The sequence below is a fragment of the Schistocerca americana genome, chromosome 2 (assembly GCF_021461395.2).
Source record: "Schistocerca americana isolate TAMUIC-IGC-003095 chromosome 2, iqSchAmer2.1, whole genome shotgun sequence".
NCBI classification, from domain to species: Eukaryota; Metazoa; Arthropoda; class Insecta; order Orthoptera; family Acrididae; genus Schistocerca; species Schistocerca americana.
Genome location: NC_060120.1, coordinates 437,945,325 through 437,960,633, shown reverse-complemented (window position 1 = coordinate 437,960,633; position 15,309 = coordinate 437,945,325). Strand labels below are relative to the sequence as shown.

Here is a 15,309-nt window from a genome sequence, read left to right as displayed (position 1 = left end):
TTAAAAGGCCAAAAGGCCTTATCTTAAAACAGTTCTTTAATTAGGCTGAAGGCCCAAACAATCTGACACCTTAAGAGCAAAACAACTTTAATAAAAAAATCGGCTGAAGGTCCATCAAACCAAAATAAATTTTTAAAAGGTCAAGGCCTTACCTTAAAACAGTTCTGTAGATTAGGCTGAAGGCCTAAACAATCTTACGCCTTACGAGCAAAACAACTTTAATTTAAAAATCGCCTAGAAGCCATACAAATACAAACAACAAGAACAAATAAGAAAAGACAGTACACCCAACGGCGCTCAAAGTTTCCGAGGGATAGCCTGGAATTCAAACACTAACGCTCGCTTAGGTGAGACAGGCAGCATTCTCGATCCGACGACAACACAACCGACAGACAGTCAACGAACCCACCGACGAGATAACTTCCGCTCCACCCGACCAGCACACAACAGGGAGTTCAATGGAACAACGTAGAAGGCATTGGCGCCCACAACCAATTATACATTGAGCTGTCAAACTACACACCGTGCTGGACAGCGACAACACGATGAGGAAAATACACTGGCTGAATGTACGTCAATGGCCAGGGCAGGTAACCGGAACTTTAACGGCCACAAGGCAGAAGGTTCCGCCGGTGCACTTCAATTCAAAATAACCAAGTACACTTAAACTCCACCGGTGGGTGGCTAAAATTTGCCAACTTGAAAACACACCTTATTGCTAGCGGGAATGTCCCAACAGCCGATAACGAAATCCAAACGATACAATGTGAACAGTCGTCACTTGCTCACTCAACTTTCGTGTACAGGATCGGTGAGCCACGGACCTCGTAGCAATGGGTACAGCCCCTTACACTCCGACCGCGCTCGGACGCCGCCAACGGCCTTGGCCAAACTACGCGCCGAGGAGATTTCCTAGCTGCTCCACGTCAACCGACCAACTCCTCGCACGCAGCACAGCCGGAAACTATAAGCGCCAGGCCAAAGATAGTACAAGGTGTGAATATCGATACACACCGCTGCTGCCACTCGCGGAGAGAGAGGATAACAGCATAATCTCGATAACCGCGATAACCGCGGGAGACTAAATACAGAACAGCAATTAAGGTTTAATCCAAGGCATGACATGAGCCAGCCACAGCGCAACGGGGATAGTGATTTGACAAGGTACCTATATGGTATGTACTCTTTCAGTATGTTTATGTAACATTAGACATGCTTATTTGCGAGGTGTCTGACCAACAAATCCATTTACGCAGATGTACATGAATTACATCTTTTTACTAACGAAACTCCTTTTACTGAGATTCTATCCTATTTCAATCAGCTTCCCATTATCAAGAGACTAGAATCACCTAGCCTCTTCCTCTAATCCCTATTAGATGCACTATCTGGGGTTAATAACTCAGGGACAAGTGCAATTGTGGCCATCTGTTATGCCGTCTACTGCATCAATGGCCATCAATGGCCACTTGGCCTAATTAGTAAGGCGGCTTGGCTTAATTTTTACACCAGCAACCCTTTCGCCTAATACACAAGAGACAAGCACAATACAGCTACCTGTGCCTACTACCAAATGAATTCAGCTATTGGAGACAGAGACAGACTCTCTCTTTTGAACACTATTCAGTTAAACAGATATCAGGCACATAGGTCTGATACTTACCTATCATCCAGACTAGTATTGTCTTCTCGTGGATGAGATACTACTATTCCATCAGTAGCTGCTGCTGTCTAAACTGCTGGCTCCTTCGTTGATTGTCTGTATCACTTACTGTCATACTCTGCTACTCTCCTACACGCATTTGATACTGGTTGAGGCTGTACTTTTACACTCTAATTAAAGGGCTTAATCCACTTGGGGCTGGTCGCACACAACTCCCTTCAGTAGCTTTGTGGGCTGTGGGCTGCTGGAATGTTCCGTCCCCATGTGACTAACTTCCGTCTAATAGCCAAATTCGTAGCTGGACTGTATGGTGAGCTCGGCCTCGACCCCTCACCTAGTCGCCGTTTTGGCATGTCGTCACCACGTGCACGGCGCCTTGGCTGAGCTCCAAGCGGTAACTTGATGCTTCCTGTGTCCAGACGCTTCATCTTTTACAAATATCATGTTCACCGTTGTGATAGATGTGTGCCTGCCAAGATATTTTGTCGGAATCTATCTTCCACCCTGACTCTTAACTAAAAGATTCCCCAGTCATGAGATACTTTTGCCGACATGTCTGTCTGGTGATTATATTAATGAAGTATCACAATTTTGCTCTGTCATCCCGAGGATTTTATTCTGGCTACCGATTGATAGGAATTTATACACTTATGTTCTCTTTATTACTGATCATCATTTTATTTTATTTTACACTAGGTTTATACCGTAACCCTATTTTGCCGTCTGATGCAGACGTTCGAAAAATATAAACTACAATCTAACAATTGGAAACTTCGTTATTTCAAATTACTACACCGAGATGCATACTCATTATGGAGGGGTTTTGTATGAGGGACCAAAAACTGCTGACACTAATCACAGTGAACAAGGGACACTGCCTGGTGGACATTCAGTTAGCTTTCATTACAGCAACCTGCACCGTTAGCCGCTTTCGATTCTCATATTTGTTGGGCACTTGTCGTGTCCTCCGTCGCTTGGAAATGCGGCAGGTTACTTATGCGAAAAGAGTCAAAGGACAGATACACATAATTACTACTGAAAGATATCCGTAAACTTCGTCTCTTACTGGCGTCCATCGAGTGGTAATCTTCTAGGTTTAAATATCGGTATAATATTAAGCGATATGAATTTTGAATAATGTATGAAATTATCAGTAGAGAAGGTGACTAGAATACTCGATTCGAGACGGTAGTGCTACATGCTCGAGAGCAACGTTCAGTTGTTTAGAGTCCTTACCTGGTATACAAATCGACAGCTAATTGTGTAACTATAGACTACAAATCATAATGTCCTCCAATTTTTCCTCTCATTTGTCGCTTCTTTCACTATCAAAATTCAATTGCATATCATTGATAAAACGAAGGATAACTTGGATTAGGCAATACCTGCACCTTCGTATTAAATAGACCTTAAAAATCAATTTTTTTCTAACTAGGCAATCTGATGCAGCACGGAACATGTCGTAGATCAACAACGATGTTCATCTTACGTCTCAGTGCCATACATACAAACACTATTGACGTCTAGCTGAGGTAAACACTTTTTAACAAACTAAATGAAATTTTATGGTTTACTGATGTGGTACTTCGATGCCGTTTGCTGCAACAATCCAATTAACGTCAAATGACAATTCGTCCTATACAGAAAGCTAGTCGAGGAAGTCCTCACTGTGTCATTCACAGCAGCCTGAGTCCCATTTGAAACACAAAAACATGACGTAATCGAATCTTCTTTGGAAGCACTTTCACACTTACGAATAGTGAATGTGATTTACTCGTAAATTTAACTGAAATTCTATTTCGTCCTGTAACGCTTATGCTATATTTTACATATCCATTATTTTGTGTGAAAATATAGTGTAACCTCACAAAGCTTGAGTGGAGTGACGTTGTGGTGTTTTTCCGGCACCCGTATACGGTCACATTTCAGCGCACCTGATGACTGGTGAAAACAGTGTTCAGGTCTTTTCGAATTTTGAAATAGTGTTGAATGTAAGCTGATAAATCAAAGGAATGAGTAACTGTAAAGACCGTAAGAACAAGGTAATATAAATAACTGTCTGTATTTATCAACGCTATGGATTTTCAGAATAATGTTCATTGAATGAAGTCCACGAGAGCCAGTGAGAGACGACGAATGGCAAAGCCAACGGCGCTGTGTCTTTCTCGTGGAAAAACCGCTTGTTGTTGGGCGTCGCCGACAAGACAGCGAGCAGAGGTCCGTTGTGCGTGGCTGATGTATAACGGATGCTGATTTAAAGGCAAGTGGGGCAGCGAAGTTTTTGATGTTGAAGCCTTTCTTAGTGACGACTCTACAAAACGGTAAATTCCGTTCTGTGCGTGTTACATTGGCCAGAACGGAGTGAGTCACCTCGGCGCTGGAAGACAGGGAAACGTTATTGGAGACGTCTGTGGTGCGAGTACTGAGGCAGTCTTAGTAGTAACGAGGTCGTGTCTCTAAAATCCGGGTTACGGCGACTGCCTACCACGCTAAAAACCTGCTGACCGTTCAAAGGGACCTCTGGCACCGCAAAGGACGCAACAAGAACTATGATGACGTGTTTAATATTAATAACATTCAGACGGAACCTTGTTTCTACTTTTGAGTGATGAAATCCTGGAGTCGGATGGGCTGCAGCGTCCCAGACTATCACCAGTTAATGACATTTTAAAGACCTCGTTATTGGATCGGTATTATTCCTGAACTCTGAAAGAACCTGGGATTTTTCTACGAATCGCTTTTCATGAAAGAAGACAGCAGACTTGTCCATCACTTAGTAATTCCTTTTATTTCATCCGCATACGCTGAAGAATGACAAGTCCAGAACGGAAAGTGTAAGGAAACTGTGGAATTCAGGACGCTGCTGAAGTCATGGAACAGCAGAGTGGATCCAACGATCACTAACGAAAGCAGTACAGTCACAGCACCGTAAGAGGAGCTAGAACAAGTTCCCGTGAATTAGTAGTTTGTGTTTTGAATTCACATAAAGAGGCATTATTTTAGTAATGGTACATTTTTGCTACCTTAACACGAGTTAGATATTTCAATTCAGTAATCATTTTAGACAACGTTTTGCAATCAACATCGTAATATTTGTGCGATGCAAATTGTGGACCAGGTTAACTGCTACCAAAACGCTAGAATGACAGAACCACTAACATACTTTTTAATCTGAATAGCACAGAATTGTCTTTTGCTGAACTGTGCTAATCTTTGGCTTGTAAATGCACAGTGAACCAGAGTTTCTGCAGTTTGGCCACCGCCTTTCCGGCGTTGTGGTCATTCTTGTCCGTCTGGGTGAATTTGAGTACGTGGTTGCACTGCAATTTCTACATTTCGTTTCAAGAAGTCAGTATAGTGAACGAACGAAGTTTGCTGCCACCAGAGCGGTGCACAGCGCGTGGATGGAGTGGAGAGGGCGGGGCGAAGGCGGGGTGGGGTGGGGGCATATACCGAAAGCCCAGAGGCCCTTCTGCAGCTGGGGACAACTTGGAGTAACTAAAGCTGCTAATTGGCTTATCTCCAAACTGAAAAAAATATTTAAACTGAAGAACCATATCGATTAAAGAAACTGAGGGATTTCTTTCCTCTGACACAGCACCAACACCTTGACATGGTTAGCGACAGAGAAGGTTTCAGTAGATATAGTGATATAATCTGGGCTTAACCAACAATAAACTTCGAATCATCAGTGTCCGATTAGAGAGCTTGTAGGCACAAGCGGCCACCATGATCAGATGATCTAGTAATTAGACTACTTATCTGCATCAATAAACCAAGATTAAGGAGGATACATGCTGTCTCGATCATTTTGGGACAAATTGAAATATGTGATAGTGGGTCCACAACCGATTTTGTTGAGGCAGGATAGACGGAAATGCATTTTTTATTGTGTTATGAACATACACAATGTACATCGCGTAAAAACAACATAGCGCATAGTAATTGTCGTAGGGTAAACAGGTCCTGCGCCATTTGTTTGTACTGGTGCATACATTCAGGGGCAATCGTATATTCAGGGACAGACCTACTGTTCTGTTAGCTGAATAATCACTCCTTCTGACAAATCTCCCCCCACTCGTCCCCCTCCTTCCCCACACCTCTCGGAAATCCCGACATACCCCCCTCACCACACACACACACACATTTTTTATATCAAATTAAGTGACTAATTAATTAAATTGACCAATTAAATATCCCCATCCCCTTTTGGGAAATTCCCCAACCCTCCTCCCTATCTGGACATTGACAGCAAAAGGTTCAGTCTGTGCTGAGCTGCTGGAGGGGAAGTAGTTTATTTTCTTTATTTTGGGTGCTACCCTGTTGGAAAATGGCGGGAGAAGCTCAGTCCCTCCCCTCGCATCCCATCCTCTACCCTCCCCACCCCACACCTTAAAAGAAGACAAGAAACGCTCCGTCTGTGCTGAGCTGTTGGACTGGAAGGTACAAGTACTACCTTGTCCAGTAACTACGTACATGTCCTCATTATGTAATTACACTGCTACAGATTGGATATGCTGTCTTGCTGGAAAATTCTCGTCTGTGCTCACCTTGATGCGCAGTGGTCGACTGCAATAGGGCATAACCCCATCACCAGTGGATGTCCCACACCCCCATCCCTTATGCCCTCCCTCCTCCATCCCTTCCAGAAAGAATTGGTGGGAAATATCAATTTCGCATGTAAATCTATATCCTCCTTATGAATGGACATAATTTTCCACATAAAACCTTCCAACCACTTACAGCTACCGATGCACTGAAATCGCAATTTTCCACATCAAATCTATACCTTCCCCACCCCTTCTGATTGGGCATAGTCCCACACACATCGTTTTCTTTGCACATGCTGGAACACTCACCACAGTTACTTTACACTCCAACACGCATACATTTCACACAAGTAGCGCAATTATCGTATATATGTGTGTAGTATCCGCAAAAATTATGTTATGTCCACCCTCACACTGGCAGGTGGGTCGATTGTCCTTAGTTATAAGAAATTATTCAACATTTAGGTCTTCCACACTACTACGTTTCATCGGTGCTCAGACCTCATCGTTGGCATGGTTGTCCGTTGACCGGGATGCCATCTTCCGCGCAGAACACGATCTAACGGACATTTGGTGGACAGTTTGAATGATTATATCGTGAATTAGACATAGGACGGGGAAATAACGGTTTGTTACGTTAATTTTGGACACTTTTGTATTGGTCGAGGGGTAAAGGGCGTACTTACAATTAAAAAGCCCTCGCATCTTTTATGTTACGTACATTCTTGCACGATAGTCGGTGTATGCCAGAGTGGGAAGAACTGGCACAATTAATGTAGGAAGTGTAACGTGGAAGGTATCAGCTAATTTCTGCGAAAACATCATCTCAGCACCCCGGACGTCTCATGCCCACGAGATGTCTCGGTTTCGTCACTGCTTCGAAATGATTTAGCATACAGATCTTCCAGCCAATCAGAATCGAGAACAGACTGTAGATTTCTCTTTGGATCTCGTAAATAAATGGATTCGTTTCACCATGAGTGCAACGTCATCATACATTGACGTGAGAGGCGGTGGTTACTGATATACATATTTCCTTTCACACTCTATCCATCGTATCGTTGGAATGATCTACAGTTCAGTGGGAGCGTATATTGGAGTCCGGTAAAGCTAATAATTCGGTCTACGATACTATTGTCAATGACAGATGAGAAAATTGCAGAGATACGAACTGTATAACAATCATTTTTATCGTATTTTTCCTCAGTTTTATGTATTTCCTACCAATTTTGCAATTTTACCATGTTTTTACGTAATCTCAACTTGTTTTACCCAGTACTCGTGTTCTAAACCATAGCTCTCAAAAACTTCTTACGTCAACCGTCTCATCGCGCCGATATCGTGACGCTATCAGCCAATAACACTGCAGCATGGGTTTCAGTTCCTTTATCGTTGCTGAACCACCACCTCCATTACTTTGCGCGTGCTGTATGCACGTGGACATGTAAACGCTGTCACACTGCTCACATCAGGTGATACAAATTCTGATTTGTAATGTGGGATATAGCCAGCACCAGAGAGCAGGTGCAGGAACTACGTTCCTTAGCCTAAACACTTTATAAATTCGATAAAATGTTGATTGGCAACCTCCCCCTGTGTTGATGGGAGTCACAAAGTATTCTCGCATTCACAGGATAAAATCTGATACTGAAAGATCTCACCAACACCTTTGATGATTACCACCGCAACAGACGAATCATTCCCACAGCAGCGCTCCGTCCTTTGTTTCGAAACGAGCTGCCCGTATCAGCTGAGGATCCTGAACAAAACTCTAGATGGCCTGTCTCTATGCACCTCATAACTCTTCCTCTCTCTTCAACCAAACCCCCCTGCACCAGTATCTCTGATTTAATTAGGAACTGACGAGAAGTAGGAGAGTTCTATATCCGCGGCATTTGAAGTCTCTTGAAGGAACAGAACGAGCTGAGTTCCACGTAATCAATGCACTTTCATATTTTGTTTTCGGAAAGATGTGGCCCAAACTCGCACAACAGACAGACGCTAATGATATAGACCGGTATTATTCTCATTCCAATACTGTAACTACTGTTCTGCAAAGACCGTTACGTACCAATCTTACTCACATCTTCCATCCAATTACACACAATCTCTGTAAATACATGCATGCTGAGGAAGTTATCACTACTCATTGGTGTATACCAGATACGAGCCTCATACATTTGAGGATGTTATGGTGATATAACAGGCGATTAAGGAGAAGAAGAGGAAACATATGGTCTATGCATGATTGAGTTCCATATGGAAGGAGTTCGCAAAATTTTACGTAAATCACTTGTGCTATCAATTCTGTTTTATTGTTGTAATGCATATATTCCATACCAATAAGACACTGGAAAGAGAGAAAAGATTGTAGAACACAAATACACACTCCCAAGGCTACACGGTTCTGCGCTTAAACATCACATAATGTTAAAGCAGGGTGGTTTCCGATTTATTAGTCAAGTGGAATGAAATGCTGTTAATAGTCCAATGCAGGAAACATATTTCCAACACCTGACACACATTCACCTTTCAGGTTTGTGGTTTTAATGCAGTGGCTAGTATAACCCGACTGAAAGGGGTGATAGATTCATTTTGAAAACACCTGCAAAATATACCAATGCAAGGGTTCACCTGGATCTGCTATAGCGTACAAAGAGGGCAGGTGATATGGCTGTAACACCATGTACATACAGAACATCCTCTCATAGGCCCCCCTAAGCGGATCCTCACTATCGACTGCGCTGTTTATTACAACCCACAGACAATATCGGTGATGTCTTTCCAACCCTTTCGTCTGCGGGAGTGCTGTTGATTATCACATAGTACCGGACACGTATACTTTAGAACACTTGTTTGTGAATCTTAGCGGGATGCACCACCTTCCGGAAGTGCTGACTGAAAATACCAGCAGTCTCGTCCCGAATCTGATGGACTGGAAGACCTAAATGTTAAATAATTTTCTAGAATTGAGGGCAATGAAGATACCTAGCCAGTGTGATTGTGATACCATAATTTTTCCTACTCTATATCCACATAAACAGTAATCGCACTGCTTGTCTGAAATGTGTATGTGTTGGAGTGTAGCGTTACTGTGGTCGGTGTTCCGACGTGTGAAAAGAAAATAGAGCGGATGGGATTACGTTCGGTTCTAAGCGGAATATAAATCAGACGTTTAAAACTGCGATTTCAAAGCATCGATAGCTGTAAGGGGTATAAGAGATTTTACAAGGAAAATAATGTCCAGTCTTGAGGAGGATCTAGGTTTATATGTGAAATTGATATTTCCCGAGCCACAGTCGTAAGGGGGGGGGGGAGATATTTCCAGTACTTAGCTCACTGTCGAAGTCACCAGATTGGTGCAGCAGTCGTAATTTTTAATTGTAATTAAACTCATAAAATGTGGACTGCTTGGCGTCTGGGCACATGGCGGGGGTAGCTGGTAGCCAGAACATATGGACATTTCTGGCTTAACGCCCAGCCACCGCTGAGGCACACTGGTCAGGTGGGGTACAAGGGTGCAGTTGGCCTAAATGTGTCACCCTCTGGTTGGGTGAATAGTTTATGTTGGACAGACTCCGCAATCGCGTGTGTTGCGAGTATTCTCCGATTTTCACGTAAAAATATGAGGATATTCAATATGGCGAGTGTCTGCACTGGACAATCAGTCGCATCCCTCCCCTCCCCCACGTAAATTTATCTATTGACAGCTAGGCAGAGAAGGCGGCACTCTCTCCTACTTCTGAGCATCTGGAATGGTCAGTGTGTTGATGCTAGGAGATGAGCGCGCAGCTGCCAATATGGCCAACATGCGATGGTGGGCTACTGAAGTTTCCTCAATCTCCAACATTGTGACAGCTACTATGGAATGTATCATGATTTAAGTGCATGTGTTCACATAGTGCCCTTTCCATACAGTGATGGCTGCTGTGTGTGACGTCCAGTCCTTCTCAGTACATCCCAGTGGACTCTGTTTTGCAGCGGAATGGTGAAGTAGTATTTGTTTAAATAAAGGTAATCTGTTGTTGTTACACGCAGTAGACCATTTTCTCTTCTTATTCTTCCTGATATAGCTTGGGAACTCTATAGTGCTTTAAAACGCAATTAGCACACTTGTGTGTGGTCGGGAATTACACAGCGGTATGGATTCCTGCCGATATTTGAAATTACAGCTATCATTTTATACAGCATTGCTTCCAGTCATGACGTCAAATTCCCGATTGATCAATTAATTGTTTCCGACAGTGATATTGTGAGCACACTCCAGTCAAACTCCTGTGCTGTCACTCGCAAATTGTTTGAGGACATAGCGCAGTTTAACTGAAACTTGAAATTCTCACTATCATTTTCAGCTACCTCCAATGTAACGGATTTACCACCACACTACGTAACTGTGACAGCATCCACTAAGAAGATGAAACGAAAATAAAGAAGAGGGAAGAGCAGGGTTGGGTGATGATTTTGGTTTGTGAGGCGCAAAACTGCGCTGTCATCAGCGCCTGTACAAAGTATCAATTTTTTTACACAGTCAAATCTAGCGAGTGTCACGAATGATGATGATGATGATGAAATGATGAGGACAACACGAACACCCAGCCCCTGGGCAGAGAAAATCCTCAACCCGGCCGGGAACTCGGGACCCTGTGATCCAAAGACAGCAACGCTAGCCACTAGGCCACGAGCTGCGGACGATTAGGGTCGGGAAACCCGGCAGTTGTGGGGTTGAAACCCAGATAGCCCCGGATTTTTCCGCCAAATTTGTCAGTCCTAAGAATGAATGAGCAAATGGAGAGCTGTTGATTTACCAGGTACCCACTACTTCCTTCAAAACAAAAGAGGGGCCAGTTTGGTTTCCAGTGGCATGCGACAGGTGCTCGCTGGGCAGGAAGTAGCCACTTGAGAGAGAGAGAGAGAGAGAGAGAGAGAGAGAGAGAGAGAGCATATGTTGCGACAGGAATTTCCCAGGTATCAATATCAAAGAGTTGCCTTGTCACCATCTGATGCTCTGTCTGACAGGAAGCAGCCAGAGCGGCGAGGGGGTGAGGATTGTGAACTAACTCAGTCAGTATCTACAAAGAAGGATGAGCACATAGAGCAGCTGCTTCCAATGACCTGGTGCGTAAGGTGTGTGTTTGGAAGCAAAACAGGAATCGAGTCTGGTATCAAATATCAAATGAAGCTGACATCTGTTATCACGCTTTCGTCCTTCGAAAGAGGGCTGGTGCCGCAGTCCAGCGCTCTGGACTCAAAAGGCTGCCAGTGATCTGCTGTGTGTGGTGCAGTGCGGCGCACGTGAAGACGTGAAAAGAACGTTTTTCACCAGATAGGTTTACTGCGGTTTGTAACTGTGTGATTACGTGTAGTGAGTGTTTTATGTTGATGGCGATTTCATGACGGTATTCCTAGCATGACTTGGAGAAATCAGACTATTCAAGTATTTAATTACTTCTTTTCGAGGTATTTTACAACACCTGCATCTTGCAAAATTAAATAAACGGCAGAGACTGATGTGTTTTTCTTGCCAATAAAGAGATCCAACACCTGAAAACTGGTATTCAAACCGAATTTTATAAATAAACAATATATTATTAAGCCTTCTGCAATGTAGCTGAAGTTCTTGTCGTGGGATCCTTCCAGACCACCAGCTCAGCACAGACTGAGCGATTTTTCTAGCCAGTTTTTACTGAGTGGGGTGAGGAGGGGTGGTACGAGAGGTGAGGAAGATGGACGTCCTCTGGTGGTGGCATTGTGCACTATCTGAGTCGAGGTGCACGTCAAGGTAATCACACACACGAAAATTTTCGAACAAGACAACACCTCCAAGCTGCAGCAGTGTAATTACATAATTAGGACATGTAGTTCTTGCGCAACATAATCCTTGCATAGCCCTACAGCTCAGCACAGACTGAGCATTTCTCACCATTTTCCAGATGGGGAGGGGAGAGAAAGGGAGGAGAGGGACTGAGGGACTGAGCTCTTCCCACCAAGTTTTTGTCGCCAATTTCCAGATGGAGGAGAGGATGGGGGAATTAGGGGATGAAGGAGGAGGGCTGGGCGCAATTAATTGATCAATTTAATTAGTTAGTTAATTAATTTGATATCAAAAGTGTGCTTGTATCGATGAGAGAGGGGGGGGGGGTGTTGGGGATTTTCCAGATGAGTGGGATCAATATGAAAGAGCAGGAACTTATTGATAAGAGGGGTGTGAGTGATGAATGAAAGAGAGATGATCTACTGGGAACAAAAGGGGAACAGGATTATATGGCTGAAAGTCATGGTGAGGTAAGAGGAGAACCTGGCATGGAAAAAGAAGGAACTAAACAATGAAGACCGGGAGAGAAAGACAGGGATGAGCTACATTTGAAGCAATCGGAATATACCAGCTCACCAAGAAAGATACACATAAGGACAGACATGTTATTCAAGCAGTTATTAGAAGCAATGAAAGCAAACCGACAGCTTTTAGAATCTTTGAAAAATTACCAAATATCTGAGAACAGAAACAGATTCATTGACAAAAAACTGAGAATGTTTGAAATCAGAAATTAAAGTCAACTCGAAATCTCTGAGAGTAAAAGTGAGAACAAGTCCCTGAGATCAGAAATGATGAAAATGATTTTTTGAGGGAGTACGTAAGTGGAATGGATTTTTGATTTAGGTTCAATAATGATGTCAGACCCCCTTAAAGCATAATAAAGGTGGAGTGGAAAGTGAGACGAACCTAAGTAATAAAAGGTGTAGTAATAAGGTGAAGAAGAAAGTTGTAGGGAAAAACTAGGGAGAAAAAGGAAAAAAGTTAGAAATAGTGAAAGTTAGAAGAAAATTAACCCTAAGACGGAGGCTTTCGATGCAGGAATCGATTCTTCAGTACTGGAAATACAAACAAACAAAGAAGATATGGTAAAGTCAGAAAACGAATGTCCAAGGAAGTGTTAGTACAAATGAGAGTGAATACGAGGGAAAGGCAAAGAGACCAAAAGGAAAATGATGCAGACACCGATTACGACACCGGGGATGAGTCAGATGAGTTAGAATGAGATAAGAATTCTAACGATGACGATGGGAAAGAAGTCTAGTAATGGTGAGGGCACAGATAAGAAGGGACCACGGCCGTTGGTACAAATTAGGAAGATACGATAAGCGTGTTTTACGAAAGGAAGCATGTAATAGAACATACCAAAGGTTTCAACAGCGAGAGGGGACGGAAGAGTCTTAGAGACTGTTATCATCACTGGAAATGTGCTTAATTACATGTTGTAGAGGAAAGAAGAAAGAAGCCATCGGATAAACGGTTGATAGTGTCGTCGGCAGGTGATGACTCACCTTGTAAGCATAAGGAATAAAAGGTCAGGGAGTTCACAACGTAAGTGAACACGTGTGTGGTGCCACATCTTCCAAAGCGGTTTGTAGTTTTGATCCATTTTTCATTTTACAGGCTGCAATCTTTTAATTCTATTATCGTTCTCTAAGTATGTTAGTAGTCTTTTACTGTAGAAACTGTCTCCAAAACTGACATGAGGATAACCAGAAGGGGAATAATTGTATTAATGAAAATAGACAGGGATTAGAAAGGAGACGACAAGCACCAAGGTAATGGTTTGGCTAAAAGAGAGAAAATCAGAAATAGAGTAAGGTGTGATTGAAAATACTAGAAGTGGATAAGTAAAAAAACGGCAATTTATAATGAAAAAATAAAAAAGAACCTTATTAGTGAAAGAGCCCCTTAAAGTATAATAAAGGTGAAGTAGAATGTGAGAGGTGCTTAAGTAATAAAAGGTGTAGTAATAAAATGAAGAATAAAGCTATAGAGGAAAACTAGGGAGAAAAAGGACAGATGATAGAAACAGTGAAAGTGTGAAGAATTAAAAGAAGCAAAACGGTGAATTAAATGTAGAAGAGAAGTGGAAAATTACGATAGAATCCATGTGGCTATCGAGAGCTAATCGAAAGAAGGACTTGAGTTGTACAGGTAAAATTAAAAGCAAAGGAATAGTAGAGGTTTCATAGGGAAAAGTAAAAGAGAATCACAAAGAATAGCTTTCAGAATGGTGGTGCAACGGGAATAATAAAATGAGTAACCAGAAAGGTTTATGGAGACTAACCACTGAGTAGATAACCATTAACAAACATCGTTGAATATAGACAGTTAAGCGAATGGTGGAAGAGTTTCACCAAATGCAGAGTGAACTAATCTCAGAAGCCAACCCATATTATACTTTCGCATCGAGAAATTACGGAACGAACGAATATCTTAAGTAGAAGTCCGAAAATACTTGCTTAGTACAACCACCCCGCAGGGAAAAATAGCAAATAATGGCTAATCCAAAGTGCAGGAGTGGGGCATGGCCAGTTTAATCTGATGCCGGCATTTAGAGGTATGACCGAAAGAATAGCAGAATGTTAACATTTAGTCGTAAAATTCTGTTACAGTCTTATGACTGAAATTATTTTACGACGACTAGGCTGATAATCGGCGACTGACTTTGTGTACAAATGCTATGATGAATAAAGAGCCCATTTCGACGTTGTACAGTCAGTGTATCGCCACATTCTTTAGACTAAAGAGATCATTACTAGATTAAATGCTAAATGCAACATCAAAATCTGAATTTCTATTCTTTTTTTTCCCTTTCTTCAAACTTAGACTTTATCTGTTCAAACTACATACAGTGCAGGGATCATCTTTTACAAATCATTTATGGTTTAACAAGACATTTTCAGAGTAAGTTAGTGTAGAAGATGAACAGTATAAGTTCGAAAACAATAACCTAGCGATGTCAAAGTAGCAGTCTGACATGGTAAATAACTGATTAAAACAATGAGGTGTATATCACTGTGATAGAAGTAGAAACTATAGCGATATTCCCACTGTGCTAAAAGAGTAAGAATGGACAGATGGAGAGATTAGGGCGTGTATCCCGTCGTGATAGATAAATAAGATAAAATGGACTATTGCAGAGCTTACAATGATAGGAGGTAGAGACTAAGGCCCAAATATTTTAAGTTGCTGACTTTCATGTATAGTTTCATCTAGAATACTTTCCTCACTGAAAACAAATGTTCATAATCGAGACACACATTATATTAATGTATTCT

General features: G+C 42.3%; 1 protein-coding gene across 1 annotated transcript in view; it reads right to left on the bottom strand.

Annotated features, from left to right (window-relative positions):
* LOC124594074 (ATP-binding cassette sub-family C member 4-like) overlaps positions 1-15,309 on the bottom strand; it is a 296,842-nt gene that overhangs the window by 148,326 nt on the left and 133,207 nt on the right. The gene's annotated exons all lie outside the window — the stretch shown is intronic.